At 43.7% G+C, this 18,174-nt stretch overlaps 1 long non-coding RNA gene and 1 pseudogene across 2 annotated transcripts; both read left to right on the top strand.

Annotated features, from left to right (window-relative positions):
• Positions 1-92: 92 nt before the first annotated feature.
• Positions 93-3,831, top strand: LOC309823086. Its single transcript, XR_014296806.1, has 5 exons — positions 93-134; positions 682-1,061; positions 1,426-1,595; positions 1,730-1,786; positions 3,165-3,831. It is a non-coding gene; the product is annotated as an uncharacterized lncRNA (long non-coding RNA).
• Positions 3,832-8,000: 4,169 nt separating this feature from the next.
• Positions 8,001-8,760, top strand: LOC309822815 (large ribosomal subunit protein uL30-like; annotated as a pseudogene). The gene has a single exon. The product of its transcript is annotated as a large ribosomal subunit protein uL30-like (transcript).
• The last annotated feature ends 9,414 nt before the right edge of the window (positions 8,761-18,174 follow it).

Raw genomic sequence — 18,174 nt, 5'->3', positions numbered from 1 at the left:
AAAGTTGAGCTGTTGAATTATGCATGACCTCCAAGTCCCCAGCCTGCCTGCCCCCGCTCGTCTCTCCCCTTTCTCTTCCTCCTCCTCCCACCCCCGGCTCCAGAAAACCCTGGGCGTGCTGGGTACTTTGCAGGGTAAGAGGAGACGGGTGCCCTCCACCCACTCCTCCTGGTCGCGCGGACCTCTCCCGCGGAGCCCTGGATCTGCATTCCTTTGAGTTTACCACGGACTTGGGGCGGGATCAAAGGGAAAGTGGCCCGAGCCTGTTTAATCAAGGACTTGTGGACCGAAACCAAGGCTGGGGGCGGCGGAGGGCACGCGGGTGAGGGGCCCAGACCGAGTGAGGGCCGGTCCTGGGCGCCGCGCCCTCCCTTAGTGCCGGGTGCCGAGGCCGGGAGCGCCGGAGCGCTGCACTGATCCGTGATTCTGCCTGAGGGCGGGCCCGGGTGCGCTCCGGCGCGGGGAGACACCAGCAAGGCCAGCCTTTCCACGGGAGGCTACTTAGCGCTTGTGACCATATTTGGTCTGGCGAGGAGGCATCTCGGCTGTTTGGCTTTCAATTGTCTGCTCGTGCGCAGACGGTGCCCAGAAAGTGCCTCTGTCGCTAGGGATGCGGCTTCGCCAGCTGGTTCACTGTAAACAACCTTCAAACCATTTATCAATCCTTGTTTTCCTCTCCAGGGTGACTCAAGTCACTAGGGGTTGAGAAGAAACCTGGTCAAAGCTTGGGCGCTGGAAAGGGACAGCGACCGTGCCCCCCTCTCCCGCGACATCCGCGCGGGTAGTGGGAGGATTGGAATGTCCCTGACGCCCTCCAGAGAGCCTGGAGCCGGGATGGAACCGGAACAGGTGGCTGGGAGCAGAGAGGGTGCGCCAGTGACCCGGAAAAAACCACCCACCCTCCCACCGACTGGATCTAGGCGAGGGGTGGAGACCCCCTGCTAGATCTAGACTGGCAAGACAGCTGCGGGAAGTAGTAGGCGGCCTGGTCCTCCGGAGCAGCTCAATTCCTTCTTTCCTTGTCCCTTCTCCATTGGGGAGAAGGGGAGAGTGGCTGCGAGGTAAGTCAGGCTTCAGAAAGTCCCTACCCGACCCCATTTGATTCAAACGTAAGTTTATGAAATAAGTCATATGAAGCGATATATGTAAAGCACTTTGAAGACATACCTGCCTACATACCTCTTTGTTAAATAAAATAGAATTGTATCAAGTGCAAGTATTGTGCCTTCACAGTTTTATAAGGGTGGAACAAAGTCAAAATTAAAATCTGGAGTTGTTTTGAAGGAGGAAAGTTTATGGGAAAGACAAGGCCACCCTATAGTTTTTTTTTGTTTTTTTGTTTTTTAAATTTTATTTATTTTTATTTTTTTTTTTTGCGGTACGCGGGCCTCTCACTGTTGTGGCCTCTCCCATTGCGGAGCACAGGCTCCAGACGCGCAGGCTCAGCGGCAATGGCTCACGGGCCCAGCCGCTCCGCAGCATGTGGGATCCTCCAGGACCGGGGCACGAACCCGTGTCCCCTGCATCAGCAGGCGGACTCTCAACCACTGCGCCACCAGGGAAGCCCCACACCCCATAGTTTTGCTTTGGAAAAGGTAAGAGTATTTGGGGCACATTCCCTGAATGGCTTCTCCCTGTCAGTGCCCAAAATAGAGCAGAGGCCACCTAAGTGAGCCCGCCCCCCATTATCTGTGTTTGAGGGTGTGCTCTGATTCCAAACTCCCCACAGATGGAAAAATCAAGACTGCCTGAGAGAGAAAGACAGTCATGTGGATCACTGTCAAAGGTGAGCAGAGCATGGCTCCTTCAGGAGACTCTGGAACTATTTCCCATCAGCAGGTCCTCTGCCCATAGGACCAGCAGAGGGAAGGGGAAGCTGCTACAGGTCACTCCATGGGAAATAGCATCTTTACAAGCTATCGTCAGAAGCCACCACAGTTGCAACAATGGGAAAATTAGCTCTGGAACTAGAGGAAGTGACTGGGACCGAAAGGTTACTAATTCAGAAGCCACTTGATGAACAGATGCAACCTTGAGGCCAGCCCAACTCCAGGAAGGTCCTCACCCAGGAAGGAAGGTCTTGCTTTGTAAAGAGTTCCTGGCTGCTGCACAGAGGAAGATGCTGAGGGAGCCATGAGATTGATCAGTTAGGGAGAATCAGGATTGAGGTTGGGTGGGCAAGGATGCCGTCATTCCTTGCCAAACTTCAAGACATAGATAGTGGAGGACAAAGTAGATGCCTGAAATGGAAACTGCTCTGATCACGTGATAGCTCAAAGGGAAAACTCCCAGTTCCCAAACAGTCTATAAGATATGATAGTGGATGGCCAAAGAGATTTGCTTCAGTGCCTCAAACAATAGTTTCAGATTAAATAACATTTATAGGTGCCTTGTATATATCAGGTACTGCCCATAAGAGGCAGTATGGTGTAACAGGTAAGTGTATAATGAATCTCTGGAGGAAAATACCTGAGGCAAGATACTGAAACTCTCTATTCCTGAGTTTTCTCCTTTGTAAATTAGAAACAATAACCGTACCCACCTCACAGGATTTTAGATTAAAACAAATTACAGTCGGCCCTTTGTATCCTTGGGTTCCACATCCACTGTGGATTTAAAAAAAAAAAAAATCCAGAAAGTTCCAAAAAGCAAAACTTGAATTTGTGGCACACTGACAACTATTTACATAGCATTTAATTGTATTAGTTATTATAAGAAACGTAGAGCTGATTTAAAGTATATGGGAGGATGTGTGTAGGTTATATTTAAATACTACGCCATTTTATATAAGGGACTTGACCATCCTCAGATTTTGGTTGGGGGGCACGGGGTGTCCTAGAATCAACCCCCTGCTGATACTGAGGAACGACTATATACAAATTTTATCTGTTCCCACTGATTTAGAACACAAGCTTTGAAATGCCTAGCTCTACTCTCTACATTGGGCAAGTAATTTAACCTCCCTTAAATCATAGATTATTCATTTACAAATTGGAGATAATAGTGTGGTAGTCTGTGACACTGCAGGCCTTCAATGGACCACCCTTCTTTTGGTCACACCCTTATGGAGTCCCTCCCACTTAAATCTGGACTGGGCCAGTGACTTGCCTTCGCCTGGAAAATGCAGCCCTGCATCTGTGTTTGTTCCCTCTTTTAACCCCAAGGGAGGTGTGGAAGTTTCTGCTTCTGTAATTTTGGGAGATCTGAGCCATGCTGGGGAAACCACGTGCAGAGGAAGAGGCCCTGAGATAGGTGGAGACAGGGAGAACTCCAGCCATCCAGCACCGGAGCTGAGCCCAGCCCCCAGCCGGCCCAACAGCTGACTGCAAGGGCATCAGTGACTAGCATCAAGACCAGTAGAACCAGAGCCCAGCCCAGCCCAGCCCAGATTGTAGAACAAATAAAATGAATATTGTTTTAAGCTACTAAATTTTCAAATTTTTTTTTAAATGCAGAATGGGCATTCTAAAGATTAAATAAGAAATTACAAATAAAGTTCTTAACACAAATTCTGTTACATGCTGAAGTATTTAATAAATAATGGCTGTGATTTGGGCTGAGACCCATAAAATAGATAATAGACAAATATTTTACAGGTAAGGAGACTGGCCCAGTGAGTTTTAAAGTACAGGAAGATCTCACTTTGTAGCACTTCACAGATACTGCGGGTTTTTTTTACAAATTGAAGGTTTGTGGCAACCCTGCATCACGCAACACTACCGGCTCCATTTTCCCAACAGCATTTGCTCAGATCGTGTCTCCATCATAGTTTGGTAATTCTCACAATATTTCAGACTTTTTTCTTACTGTATTTGCTAAAGGTGATCTGTGATTAGGGATCTTTGATGTTACTATTGCAAAAAGTTTACAACTCACTGAAGGCTCAGGTGATGGTTAGCATTTTTTAGCAATAAAGTATTTTTTAATTAAGGTATATACATTGTCTTTTTTTTTTAAACATAATGCGATTGCACATTTAACAAACTACAGTACAGTGTAAACGTAACTTTTATATGCACGGGGAAGCCAAAAAGATTCGAGCGACTGGAACTAAACTGGCAATATCTCCGAGGTATGCCTGTATTTTGTCCAAATACGTGAAATGAATTCTTGGGGGGAAAAAAAGTGCTGGGACATAGCCCAGGGTTTGTAATCCTAGATCGGAGTGCTTTTTTCTACTCTCCCCTCCTTTGAGCCAGGAGTTGCTCTCTGGTTTTGTCATTTTTAATCAGTGAGATACCTACTGCCTACCTATCTCATAGAGAAGAAACTCCACAATTTTTATAAGATAATCAATTGAGAGTACACTCCTGCCGATACGTAAATCTCTCTACTTGCAAAGACTTTCTCTCCTCCCTCTCTGTCCATATCCAATCAACGGCAAGGACTGTCAATTCTTCCTTCTGATGTCCCTCAAGCCCATCCTTCCTTTCCCACTCCCACAACAGGACCTTATCTTCAAAGCCTGCAGTGGCCTCCTGATTGGTTTCTCTCCCTCCAGTCCTTCATTTCTGGCCTCCCATTTTCTTGTCATTCCCTGGCTCACAAGCTTTGAACAACAACCCACAAGAAAAAAAGTCAGAGCTATCAATCCAGCACCCAAGGACTCCCAACACACTGCCATCTTCACAGCATTCTGACCTTAATTTTTACACAGATGTGTCCCTCATCCTCTCCAGCTAGGCTCTGACCCAAGCACATTTGGCCTAATCCTTCACTACACCTATCTCTTTGTTTGAACCCTACTCAAAACTGCCCTCCATACTCCATGGTCAAACCTTCATCCACCCCTCCTTTCCCTTAAATTCAGGCTGTTCTTGTCTTTTTCACTCCCTTGACACGTAATCACAGGTAACACTGCTTTATATTCTGTTTCGACTTTTACCTCAGTATCTCTTGCCTCGCCAACTGGATTGTAAATAGCTGCAGGGCTAGACACATCTTGCATTTCCTTATGGAATTGCTTCTCTGAAGGCCATAATTCCTTGCTGAGGGAATGCTGATCCTTACATGACTTTGCCTGTTCCTCTTCCAGCACCCACTGGTGTCCTCTTAGCAGTTTGTAAGGCACCCTCTCACCATTCACTGTAATTCTGGCACTACATATGGACTCAGCTCCTGAAAAGGACTGCAAGCTCTTAGAGGACAAGTCTAAGAGGACTTCATTTTCCTTTTTCTCTTCCCCGTGCCTTACAAGGTGTTCTCCACACAGGATTGTCCAGTACACTAGCCTAGCCCAGTGGCCGTTGCCTGTCATTCTGCCTGAGGAAAGCCACAGGCCGCTTTTCTCAGCTCTGAATCACTGACTTGGTCTAAGTGGATGATTCCAGCTCAGGTGAATGGTCAGAAACTTGGTGGGGTGAGTGAGTTGTTAAAAGACTCTAGCCCAGGAGCCCTTGGGGCAGAACCTGCCTGGACTTGCTGAACCAGTATGGAGAAAATTCCCAGAGCAGAATCACCATTAGCAACTGAAGGGGAGCAAAACAGACAAGGACTTTGAATAGATAAGGGTTTGAATAATCAAGAGTCCAGAAAACTGTTGAAGAAGATTATTTCAACAGGAGGCTAAGAGTTGACCAGTTCCTTGACATGGTATGTGTGTATTCATAATTTACCACATCTCAAGTGTCTACCACAGTGTCCAGCACATGGCAAGTTTACAAATACTTACAATGATGGCTGCCGCCACCCAGTTCTGCATTGACTCTCCTCACATGCGGGTCTCACTGTCAGGCTTCACTTTGGTGTTCCTAAAAAATGCATCACTGGTATGATTGTAAGGAAGATAATTTTGATAAAGGTGATGATGACAGTGATGATGGATGGGACTGTGGTCTGCCTAATGTTATCTGTTACTTCAGCAATGCAGTTGGACAAGAGGAAGAAGGAATTTCTGAGATTCAGTCTGTACTTGGGTACTGTGCACGAGTTGTTTATCCTTTAGTATTTTTACTATACATATGTATTTTTGGGGGGGATTGGAGAAAATAATTTTAAATGGAAAAATTAATTAATTAATTAATTAATATATTTTTAGAAAAGAAAAATACGCTTTTGGAAATGCTTAACACGGGAATTCCCTGGATGTCCAGTGGTTAGGGCTCCACTTCACTGCCAACATGTGGGTTCAGTCTCTGGTTGGGGAACTAAGATCCTGCAAGCCGTGTAGCACGCCCTTCTGCCCCCCCCAAAAAAAAGGAAAGAAAAAGAAAATGCTTAACAACGTAAAGCATGGTTTGGAGGTTAACTAGCAGCTGTATTGGAAAGTTGCCAGTTGCAGCATAATCTATAGTAGGGGAAAATTAGAAGTTTCTTAAACACTTAACATGAGATTGGTTAAGTATATGTGACGGCTCCATATATCCAGTGAATTTTTGGTAGCTATCTGAAGTAGTACTTATGAAGATAATATATCAATGTGAAAATGTCTTTTTTAATAATTTTTGATGAAAAAAATCCAGAAGCAAGTATTAATGAATACCATAATTACAACTTTGTTCAAAAACATTGAGGCAGGTGGGAAATGAATAAAAAATACGATGCTAAAGTAATACCAAAAAATAAAATGTCTATATAAAAATAAAATACATAGATAAATGTCTCTCTTTATGTACTTAGGTCTGTGTAGATCTATAAATGTGTCACATGATAGAGAAGTTGAATCATCACCCTCAGAAGCCTAGACCATATTATTAATATTATTTTGGGTGTGATGAAAGAACTAATTACCAGTGTTTGGGGGGAAATTTCAAGGTGCTCAGTATTAGTCATATATTCAAGAAATATATATATGTGTATTATACATATACGTATATAAATTTGGAAAAAAATTTTTAATTTTTTTTAAAGAAAAAAAATTGGGGTCCCCACTATGTGCAGGACCAAAAGTGGTCTTTCAAGCCGAGCTTGGAAGAGTTTACCACCTGATAGGACATTCATTGGTTGACGATGTCATTCAACTCCTCCCTCGACCCAAATAAGTCCCAGATCTGGTTACACCAGCTGTTCAAGCCACCTCTCTTCCCCTGTCTTATTTGTCATGTTGACAGAAGCCAAGCATATACAAGCTCTACTGTTATCTCTCCGTCTCAGAACTGTCCAGACTCAAGTGAGGTCACTTTTCGTGCCTGGTAAAGAAAAGTCAACCGTGGTTTGGAGCCAAGGAGACAAGGAGAGGACCAGCCAAACCAAGACAGGGTGGAGGGAGGGCCCAGGAGGCAAATGCTGCTCCACGAGAGAGCTAACCCTACAGGCATGAGTTCAACTCACACATGCTTAAAAACAACAAAAGTTTCCTTTACAAATATATATTTGAGGGCTTCCCTGGTGGCACAGTGGTTAAGAATCCGCCTGCTAATGCAGGAATCGTGGGTTCAAGCCTGGGAAGATCCCTTGTGCCGCAGAGCAACTAAGCCCGTGCGCCACAACTACTGAGCCCACGTGCCACAGCTACTGAAGCCCGCGCGCCTAGAGCCCGAGCTCCGCAAGAGAAGCCACCGCAATGAGAAGCCCGCACACCACAACGAAGAGTAGCCCCCCTCGTCGCAAGCCCGCATGTAGCAACAAAGACCCAACTCAGCAAAAAACTAAATAAATAAAAAGATTGGCTTATAAAAATAAATTAATTAATTAAATAAAAATATATATTTGCATATAATCTTGGATCAGAGGGTGAATTTATTCTCATGTAGTGTCTGCCATACAGTAACTCCTAATTTGACCATATGACTGTAGACATTTCCCCCTAGTCAAAATAATTAAAAGTTATTAGTATTTCAATTGTCACAATAAGAGTGAATAATATTTGTATAATACTTTACAGACTACAAAACAATTTCACATGTACAGTCACACATGAATCTCACAGTAACTCTCTAAGAATTGGCAGGCAAGCCTTACTGGAACACCTATTTTACAGATAAGAAAACAAAGGTTCAGATAAATTTGTGTCTTGCCGAAGGTCATTGAGTTGTAACAAAAGAGCCAGAACTCAGCTCTTTCCGGCTGGAACCATGGAGGGTGCGGAAAAGAAGAAAAAGAAGGTTCCTGCTGTGTCAGAAACCCTTAAGAAAAAGCGAAAGAATTTCTCAGAGCTTAAGATCAAGCGCCTGAGAAAGAAATTTGCCCAAAAGATGCTTCGAAAGGCAAGGAGGAAGCTTATCTATGAAAAAGCTAAGCACGATCACAAGGAATACAGGCAGATGTATAGAACTGAAATTCGCATGGCTAGGACGGCAGGAAAAGCCGGCAACTTCTACGTAGCCACGGAACCCAAATTGACGTTTGTCATCAGGATCAGAGGTATCAATGGTGTGAGCCCAAAGGTTCGAAAGGTGTTGCAGCTTCTCCGACTCCGTCAGATTTTCAATGGCACCTTTGTGAAGCTCAACAAGGCTTCAATTAACATGCTGAGAATTGTGGAACCATACACTGCATGGAGGTACCCAACCTGAAGTCAGTAAATGAATTGATCTACAAGCGTGGTTATGGCAAAATCAACAAGAAGCGAACTGCCCTGACAGATAACGTGTTGATTGCTCCATCTCTTGGCAAATACGGTATTATCTGCATGGAGGATCTGATTCATGAGATCTATACTGTTGGAAAGCGTTTGCGTTCAAAGAAGCAAACGACTTCCTGTGGCCCTTCAAATTGTCTTCACGAGGTGGAATGAAGAAAATGACCACCCATTTTGTTGAAGGTGGAGATGCTGGCAACAGGGAAGACCAGATCAACAGGCTTATTAGAAGGATGAACTAAGGTATCTACCATGATTACTTCTGTAATCTGGCCAGTTAATAAACAGTGACTGCTTTCAAATTGAAAAAAAAAAAAAAAAGAGCCAGAACTCAAACTGTCTAGTGCCTCCAGGCTTTCAAATTATATTTCTCTTATATCTTCTTAACTGAATCAGAGTCTTAATTGCTTCTTCCTTTGTGAGCATTACAGAATTCTGTCTGTTCCTCAAAAAAAAAAAAAAGAGAGAGAGAGAGGATATTTTTAAAGTTTTTTCTCCTCCACTGACTTACAGTATCATTTCACAAATGCTTTGTCATCTAATGGCCATTCAATGCACAGAAGATTGAAGTTTAGTTGTCTCTTCCCTCTCATTAAATAAATGAAAAGTCAAATGTGTTGGAGGGAACTTAAAGTGCAATCAGGTCCTGATTAATGGAGTGCTTGTGTGTATTAAAGAACCCCTTCTGTGTTGTGAATCGTCACTACTAATTAATATGGAGCAGGCAGTCCCTGCTTTTTTTTTTTAAAGGATTGTAGTCCTTAAGTCGTTTTCTAAATTGGTCATTTGGAACTCAGTATGCATTTTGTTACAGAAAAAGTATATCACAAATGATGACTAGGCACTCTAGCCTAGCCATTGAACTAGAGGCTCTAACAGCCCCAAATCCTTGGGGGCCCCCAAACCTCAGTCTGTCCTGACCCTCAGATTGAGTCTTTCTAGACCCTTCAAGGGCTGGTGTGGGGAAAGAGCTCAGAAAACAGGCAGATTTCTTCCTGCAGCAAGAAGAGGCTCCTACAGGATCAAAGTGTTTCCTGTGAGTCCAGGATTACCTTGTTGGACAAATTCATATTTTCTATATCATACACGTGCCAGGAGTGGGAGGAAAAGTTAAGACTCCTCTTGGCTGCAGGTAAAAGGTTTTGTTCACTTAAGCAAAAGTGAGCAATTACAAGGATACTGCATAGAACCTGAAAAAGTCCACATCTCTCTCTCTCTCTCTCTCTCTCTCTCTTTCTGTCTCCCCTACCCCACTTCTCTCTGCATATCTTCTTCACTCTTCTTTCTGCACCCAGCTTTTTCTGCTCTTCAATCCACATGGCACGTGGTTGTCTACACCTCACAATTTCACATATTATACAGTTTCTCTTGAAAGAGAAATGGACTTTTGCCTCAAGTCCAAATTCCCAGGGAAAGGTGTCTGATTGGTTTAGCTTGAATCAGGTGTCCATCTGGACTAATCACCTTTAATGGTGGGTAGGAGGCAGAGCAAGGTCAAGAATAAGTACAATGAGCATGATTCTCAAGGGAAGGCAGGAAGCTCTCAGAAAGAAGGCCCAGGCAGAGAAACTCAGAGATGGAATAGCTGCCTGTGTTCATATGCTTGGCATTTCTTAGCAGGAACAAAAATCTCTTAGCTCTTTACCTTTTAGAAACAAATCACCAACAAAATACTTAGAGGTATCACATGATGCCCTTACAGCCAAACAACTTTAGGACTACATGGGTACCAACCTAGTGGCTGCACATTGTAGTTCTACTGAATCATCATCTCCCATTTTGGAGGCAAAGATTTCAGGCAAGAGACATTTTATTGTTTATTCTGTGAATTTCCTCCCACCCGCCATCAAGGCTCTTTCTGGTATTGATTGTACAGCCAGGAGCTCCAGGTTACAGATGATAATATAATTCAGCCTGGCTAGTAGACATTGTATCAGTATCTGTAAAAATAAAACTTGTTATGGCTTTCAAGGGAAAAAACTTCAGTTTTAGTTTTCTCTTGCAATTGTTAAAAGACTTGGGACTTCCCTGGTGGGCCAGTAGCTAAGACTCCGAGCTCCCAATGCAGGGGTCCCGGGTTCAACCCCTGGTCAGGGAACTGGATCCCGTATGCCACAATTAAGAGTTCACATGGCACAACTACAGATTCCTTGTGCCGCAACTAAAAGGCCCTCATGCCTCAATGAAGATCCTGCACAGGGCAACCAACACCCTGCTTAGCCAAATAAATAAATATTAAAAAAAAAAAAAAAAAGACTGCCTTATTCAATTAAGTATGGCAACTTGTTCCTTTCTACGAGGAATGACAAAGTTCTTTGTCTGATTCTGATTTAAATACGTCTCAGGTGAGAAATCTATCTCTTCTATCTGCCCTGGAGATAGGTTATATTGAAGTGTCCAAGAGCTGATGCTTCATTACTTTACATCACAAGTCAAGGTCTTAAATTAGAAGTGATGGATCCCATTCTTAGAATAAAATTAGTCACTAATAGAGAGGGGCCCTTTGGGTGTATTCCCTGACAACTCTGGAGCAATAGTTATATTGATTCTTCCACATAAACTCCCTTAGACACTCTACTCACCACAAAATGTCACAGAGGTTTCAAAACATTTTGTGTTAGTGTTTGAACGTCACAAGAAATAAGTCTCAGTCTGTTTGGTTGAAAAGACAGACATAATGTGGTGGTACATTTCATCCTTGCTAATGAATCTTCCTTTGACTTTCTGCGCAGCTTGGCCAAATGAGTTCGGAGACCAAACTTTACAGCCTCCAAAGCAATTTGCTGGTATGGGAGAGACCCAGCCCATTTTCCCTAAAATTACCAAAAGCCTTCGTGCAGAATCCAAGTGTTTATCTTTAGTCAGTCTTTTCTGTTTCATCACTGCCAGGAGATTTGTTTTTGTAGGAGAGGCAATAAGAACCCCACATATGGGTATTTTCCTACCCAGACTCATTTACTTGCAAGGGAACCTCTCTGGTGGCCACAAAATCTCACCAAGGAAAATCCCAACCAAGTTTATTACTGGGGCAGTTCCATTAATCCGCAGCTTGGGGCGGCAGTGTGTAGCTGGTCTGGGAACAAGAGTGCTCTTTTTTACTTATCACAAATCCATCTGAACTCAAAAGGGCCTCACTTAAATCAGGAATTCCTGTTCTTCTGGAAATGTCATTTCATCTGAATTAGCAGTTCTGTGGTTTAAAGGAGACAAACAGGATTCTTACCACTAGAGTCCAATGGCAGGGAAAAGGGAGGCAACCATAAAAGTAATCCAGGGAAAGTTTGGAGGTGAACTTGCCCTCCTGTAAATAGACAAAATAGACCTCTGTTTCCCTAGTACAAGTTCTAGAAGACACTGACATAACCTGTAACTCCTCTGCAGAGTTAAATGACAGTAAATTGGCCAAGAGAGATACCTGTATTGATAGGGTAGGTGTCTGTTTAACCTTCAGGTTTAAACTCTTCATCAAGCAAAAAAACCCAGAAAAACAGTTGGTTACTTGGAAAAGAACTATTTAGAAGTGTGATTTGTGGGTCAGTTCAGATCCACCAGGAAGCAGATGCCAAGATGGAATTAGAGGAGCAAGAGATGTATTGCAGGAAAAGCCTGTAAAGAACGGAGGGGAGAAGGAAGAAAAGCAGGCAGGATGGCAATGCAGATATGACACCTGTGAATGGAGGAAAGAAGGAAGGAGGATTGGGTGTGAAGAGCTTCAGACTGTAGTGCAACCCTGAGAAAGTCCTGACCCAGCTGATGGGGAACTTCAAGGCAATCCTTGACTGACAGGTGGCCCACATGGGCAGGAAGGGCCCAGCTTTAGCACCCTGCTGAGTGCAGTCACTGGCAGGTTGAGGAGAGCATGGCCTTCAGCAGTGAATTTCACAGAGGCAGCAGCTGCGGCTGTTAGCTCCCTGCCCTCCTCACGGGAGATTCTCTGTTGAAGGGAGCCCTAAGCAGTGAACCCGCATGGTTTTCACCCTGGTCTATACAGACTGCATCACATGGGCAGACTTCTCTATCCATTTTCAGGGTACAGTTCTTCCCAAGTTCCTGTGGACCTCTCCTCTTGAGGGGAAACTTACAAGAGGCAGTTTAGTGACCCAAACCACAGCCCCCATGCTGCAGTTGGTCTTGAGGCCATAACTGGCATTTATCTTCTCTCTCCTCAACTATCCACTCTGAAGACTCCACATCCTACTCTATCACCTTTGCAGGAGTTGATGGCTCCCTTATCTGGTAGTGCAACTCAGACCTTCATTCTTAGGGGGCCCAAGCCTTTGGAATCGGACCCTTCTCAGAGTGAGGATGTTGTGTAAGTCCATCCACAGTTATAACTGAGAAAACGAGGGCTTCCCTGGTGGTGCAGTGGTTGGGGGTCCGCCTGCCAATGCAGGGGACATGGGTTCGTGCCCAGGTCCGGGAGGATCCCACATGCCGCGGAGCGGCTGGGGCCGTGAGCCATGGCCGCTGAGCCTGAGCATCCGGAGCCTGTGCTCCGCAACGGGAGGGGCCACAACAGTGAGAGGCCCGCGTACCGCAAAAAAAAAAAAAAACTAAACTAAACTAAAAATAACTGAGAAAACGAATCCACAGAGGTACCAAGTAGATCACCTGGTTGTGCACATTTCTCCCTCCCCCTTGCCCTCCCAGTGCAATATCAGCCTTAGCTCCTCCCACTGCTCAGGGTCATTGGTTCCGGCTGGAATGATGGCAACTCTTCTCTCCTGTTGGTCCCGGACACAGGAGTCTAAAGTGCCTGTGTGGCATTCATAGATTATAGTTCAATCATACCATTATGTCACCTAGCGCACTCCCTTTGGGGACCTGGACCTCTAACCCTACAGAGCCCAAAGTTGTGAGGATGGGAAGCACAAAATTCCCCAATGGGTCACTAGGAGTGATGTTAAATGGGCCTTCTCTTGTTGCCACCCCTTCATTCTTGTACCCGTGCATTCTTCCTATAAGTGACATAATATCAAATAAATGTCTCTGGTTTGGTGTATACATTGCACTCTGTAGGATGGCAACTTATCCCTGCAGAGTCTTGCTTACAAGCTGGTGCTTTAGCTGTGCCTTCTGTCTACCAGTTTAGCTAATTCTATATATTGAAGTATGTAATATAACCAGTGGATTCTATAGCTAAGGGGTAATTTCTGCGCCTCCTCTGCTGCAAAGTGGGTTTCGTGATCGGATGCTATATTGCGTGGGATTTTGTGCTCATGAATCAGGCATTCTGTAAGTTTCCAGAGAGCAGTGCTGACTGAGGCTCTGTGGGCAGGGAAGGCAAATTCATACCCCAAATAGGTATACATTCCTGTGCAGGCTGGATGGAGGGGGCCCACTGCAGTCAACTTGCCGAGTGGCTGGTTGGACTCTTCCGGGAATACTTCCACATTGGATGCTCAGTCTCTGTTTTTGGTACACTGGACATTTAGAAGCAGCAGGAACTAGAGCAGCTTTGGCAAATGGGAGTCCGTACTGTTGGGCCCATAGTCTCTATCTCCAACACCTTTCACTTGTCCATCGTGTCCATTCTGGGGTGGTTGAGGGCAAAGAATGGCTAATGTCAACTGGCCAAGTCCATTCTGCCTACTTGGTTTTTTAGTGCCTCTTCAGTGCTTAATACTTTTGGGTGGGCATTAATATGTAACACAGAACCTTCATGCTTCATGCCCACTTTCATATATCCATCTACATGCCTCTGCTTCTGACCTTTGTCAAAATCCTCCAGTGCTTTCCCTTTCAGAGTCACTGCACAGGAAAGTATATGTATTCACATCTCAAGCAGTTACCTCTCCTTCCATACAAAGTGAATGACCTTGCAATGCTTGAAGCTCTACCCACTGGGAAGTTTATGAGCCACTGTCCATTTTTGTCTTGCACCCACATACAGAGCCAACCTATCCATAAGCTAACCCTAGCTTTGAATTTTTCGTCCCCCTTCAGCGGGTTGGGAACCTACAGAGAGTGAAGGCAGCTGGTGCACCCGTAGCGGATGACATGGGTGTCTGGGATACCTGCCAATGCAGTTTGCTCACACCCTCTGGTCCTGCTCGGGCTCAATCCTGGATGTACCATTTCCATTTTATGATGGATTGCTCTTGGGTCTGTCCAACTTTATAACTCGGTAGACCAAATAGAACCCAGTTTATAATAGACAATTCTAAATGTATGCTCACATGTTACCCCATGGCCAACTGCTCCATCTCTACCAGGGCCTGGTAACATACCAGTGAGCTATTTCTGAAAAGATGTAAAACTCTCTGCTGCAGATGGCATGGCCCAGCTCTAGAAATCTTAGAGTCTGTGCTGTGATTCTCTTACTGGGGCTTGCTATAAATTCCACACTGTATCATTTCCCACCTCCAACATTATAGGCTCTGCCAGGGAGTATGGTCAAGTAACGGGGCTGCTTACACCCTGTACTTGCTATAGAGCCCTTTCTTGCTCTAGGCCTCACTCAAAGATAGCGCCTTCCGTGTCACCTGGGATTTGGGCTGCAATAGCATTCTTAGATATGGAATATGTTGCCCCCAGTACATGAAGAAGCCCATCAGGCATCGTGGTTCCTTCTTTAGAGTAAGAGATGCAAGATGCAGTATTTTGTATTTTACTTTGGAGAGGTTTTCCCAGAATACCCTTGACTACTGAACCCTTAAAAACCTCACTGAGGTTCAGATCCCTGAATCTTCATAGGTTTGTCTCCCATCCTCAGGTGTACATGTCTCCTACCAAGGCTGCCAGCACCCTAGCCACATCATGCTCATTTGCCTAATCAGCACACTGTCACTGATGTAATGGATCAATGTGATGTTCTCTGGGACGTTTAGATGGTCCAGCTCTGTATCTGAACCACACATAACAGAGGGTGGAGAATTAACATATCCCTGGGGCAAAATTATAAATAAATGTTGTCTATTCCAAACGAATGCAAACTGGTTCTGATCCTCTTTTCTTTTTTGTTTTTTTAATTTATTTATTTAATTTATTTATTTTTGGCTGCATCGGGTCTTTGTTGCTGCGCGCGGGCTTTCTCTAGTTGCGGCGAGTGGGCGCTACTCTTCACTGCGGTGTGCAGTCTTCTCACTACGGTGGCTTCTCTTGTTACAGAGCATGGGCTCTAGGTACACAGACTTCAGTAGTTCTGACTTGCAGGCTGTAGAGCACAGGCTCAGTAGTTGTGGCACACGGGCTTAGTTGCTCCCCGGCATGTGGGATCTTCCCAGACCAGGGCTCGAACCTGTGTCCCCTGTATTGGCAGGAGGATTCTTAACCACTGAGCCACCAGGGAAGCCCTGATCCTCTTTTCTTTCTTTCTTTTATTTTAAAATGATTTTATTCATATATATGCACCTAACATTTTATTCTGGTTAGAGTTTATTTTATTTATTTACTTATAAGTTTTGTTTTGTTTTGTTTTGTTTTGTTTAACATCTTTATTGGAGTATAATTGCTTTACAATGGAGTGTTAGTTTCTGCTGTATAACAAAGTGAATCAGCTATACATATACATATGTTCCTATATCTCTTCCCTCTTGCGTCTCCCTCCCTCCCATCCTCCCTATCCCACCCCTTTAGGTGTTCACAAAGCACCGAGCTGATATCCCTGTGCTATGCGGCTGCTTCCCACTAGCTATCTACCTTACGTTTGGTAGTGTATATATGTCCATGCCACTCTCTCACTTTGTCCCAGCTTACCCTTCCCCCTCTCCATATCCTCAAGTCCATTCTCTAGTAGGTCTGTGTCTTTATTCCTGTCTTTCCCCTAGGTTCTTCATGACCATTTTCTTTTCATTTTCATTTTTAGATTCCATATATATGTGTTAGCATATGGTATTTGTTTTTCTCTTTCTGACTTACATCACTCTGTATGACAGACTCTAGGTCCATCCACCTCACTACAAATAACTTAATTTCATTTCTTTTTATGGTTGAGTAATATTCCATTGTATATATTTGCCACATCTTTATCCATTCATCTGTTGATGGACACTTAGGTTGCTTCCATGTCCTGGCTATTGTAAATACTGCTGCAATGAATATTATGGTACATGACTCTTTTTGAATTATGGTTTTCTCAGGGTATATGCCCAGTAGTGGGATTGCTGGGGCATATGGTAGTTCTATTTTTAGTTTCTTAAGGAACCTCCATACTGTTCTCCATAGTGGCTGTATCCATTTACATTCCCACCAACAGTGCAAGAGGGTCCCCTTTTCTCCACACCCTCTCCAGTATTTATTGTTTGTAGATTTTTTGATGATGGCCATTCTGACAGGTGTGAGATGATATCTCATTGCAGTTTTGATTTGCATTTCTCTAATGATTAATGATGTTGAGCATTCTTTCATGTGTTTGTTGGCAGTCTGTATATCTTCTTTGGAGAAATGTCTATTTAGGTCTTCTGCTTATTTTTGGATTGGGTTGTTTGATTTTTTGATATTGAGCTGCACGAGCTGCTGGTAAATTTTGGAGTTTAATCCTTTGTCAGTTGCTTCATTTGCAAATATTTTCTCCCATTCAGAGGGTTGTCTTTTCATCTTGTTTATGGTTTCCTTTGCTGCGCAAAAGCTTTGAAGTTTCATTAGGTCCCATTTGTTTATTTTGTTTTTAATTCCATTTCTCTAGGAGGTGGGTCTAAAAGGATCCTGCTGTGATTTATGTCAAAGAGTGTTCTCCCTATGTTTTCCTCTAAGAGTTTTATAGTGTCTGGCCTTACATTTAAGTCTTTAATCCATTTTGAGTTTATTTTTGTGTATGGAGTTAGGGAGTGTTCTAATTTCATTCTTTTACATGTAGCTGTCCAGTTTTCCCGCACCACTTATTGAAGAAGCTGTCTTTTCTCCATTGTATATTCTTGCCTCCTTTATCAAAAGTAAGGTGACCATATGTGCATGGGTTTATCTTCGGGCTTTCTATCCTGTTCCACTGATCTATGTTTCTGTTTTTGTGCCAGTACCATACTGTCTTGATTACTGTAGCTTTGTAGTATAGTGTGAAGTCCAGGAGCCTGATTCCTCCAGCTCCATTTTTCTTTCTCAAGATTGCTTTGGCTATTCGGGGTCTTTTGTGTTTCCATAAAAATTGTGAAATTTTTTCTTCTAGTTCTGTGAAAAATGCCATTGGTAGTTTGATAGGGCTTGCATTGAATCTGTAGATTGCTTTGGGTAGTATGCCATTTTCACAATGTTGATTCTTCCAATCCAAGAACATGGTATATCTCTCCATCTGTTTGTACCATCTTTAATTTCTTTCATCAGTGTCTTATAGTTTTCTGAATACATGTCTTTTGTCTCCTTTGGTAGGTTTATTCCTAGGTATTTTATTCTTTTTGTTGCAATGGTAAATGGGAGTGTTTCCTTAATCTCTCTTTAAGATTTTTCATCATTAGTGTATAGGAATGCAAGAGATTTCTGTGCATTAATTTTGTATCCTGCTACTTTACCAAATTCATTGATTAGATCTAGTAGTTTTCTGGTAGCATCTTTAGAATTCTCTATGTATAGTATCATGTCATTTGCAAACAGTGACAGCTTTACTTCTTCTCTTCAGATTTGGCTTCCTTTTATTTCTTTTTCTTCTCTGATTGCTGGGGCTAAAACTTCCAAAACTATGTTGAATAATAGTGGTGAGAGTGGACAACCTTGTCTTGTTCCTG

Source organism: Grampus griseus, assembly GCF_964374135.1.
Source record: "Grampus griseus genome assembly, chromosome: 5".
NCBI classification, from domain to species: domain Eukaryota; kingdom Metazoa; phylum Chordata; class Mammalia; order Artiodactyla; family Delphinidae; genus Grampus; species Grampus griseus.
The sequence above is the reverse complement of the archived record's forward strand: the minus strand, read 5'-3'. Positions and strand labels throughout refer to the sequence as shown.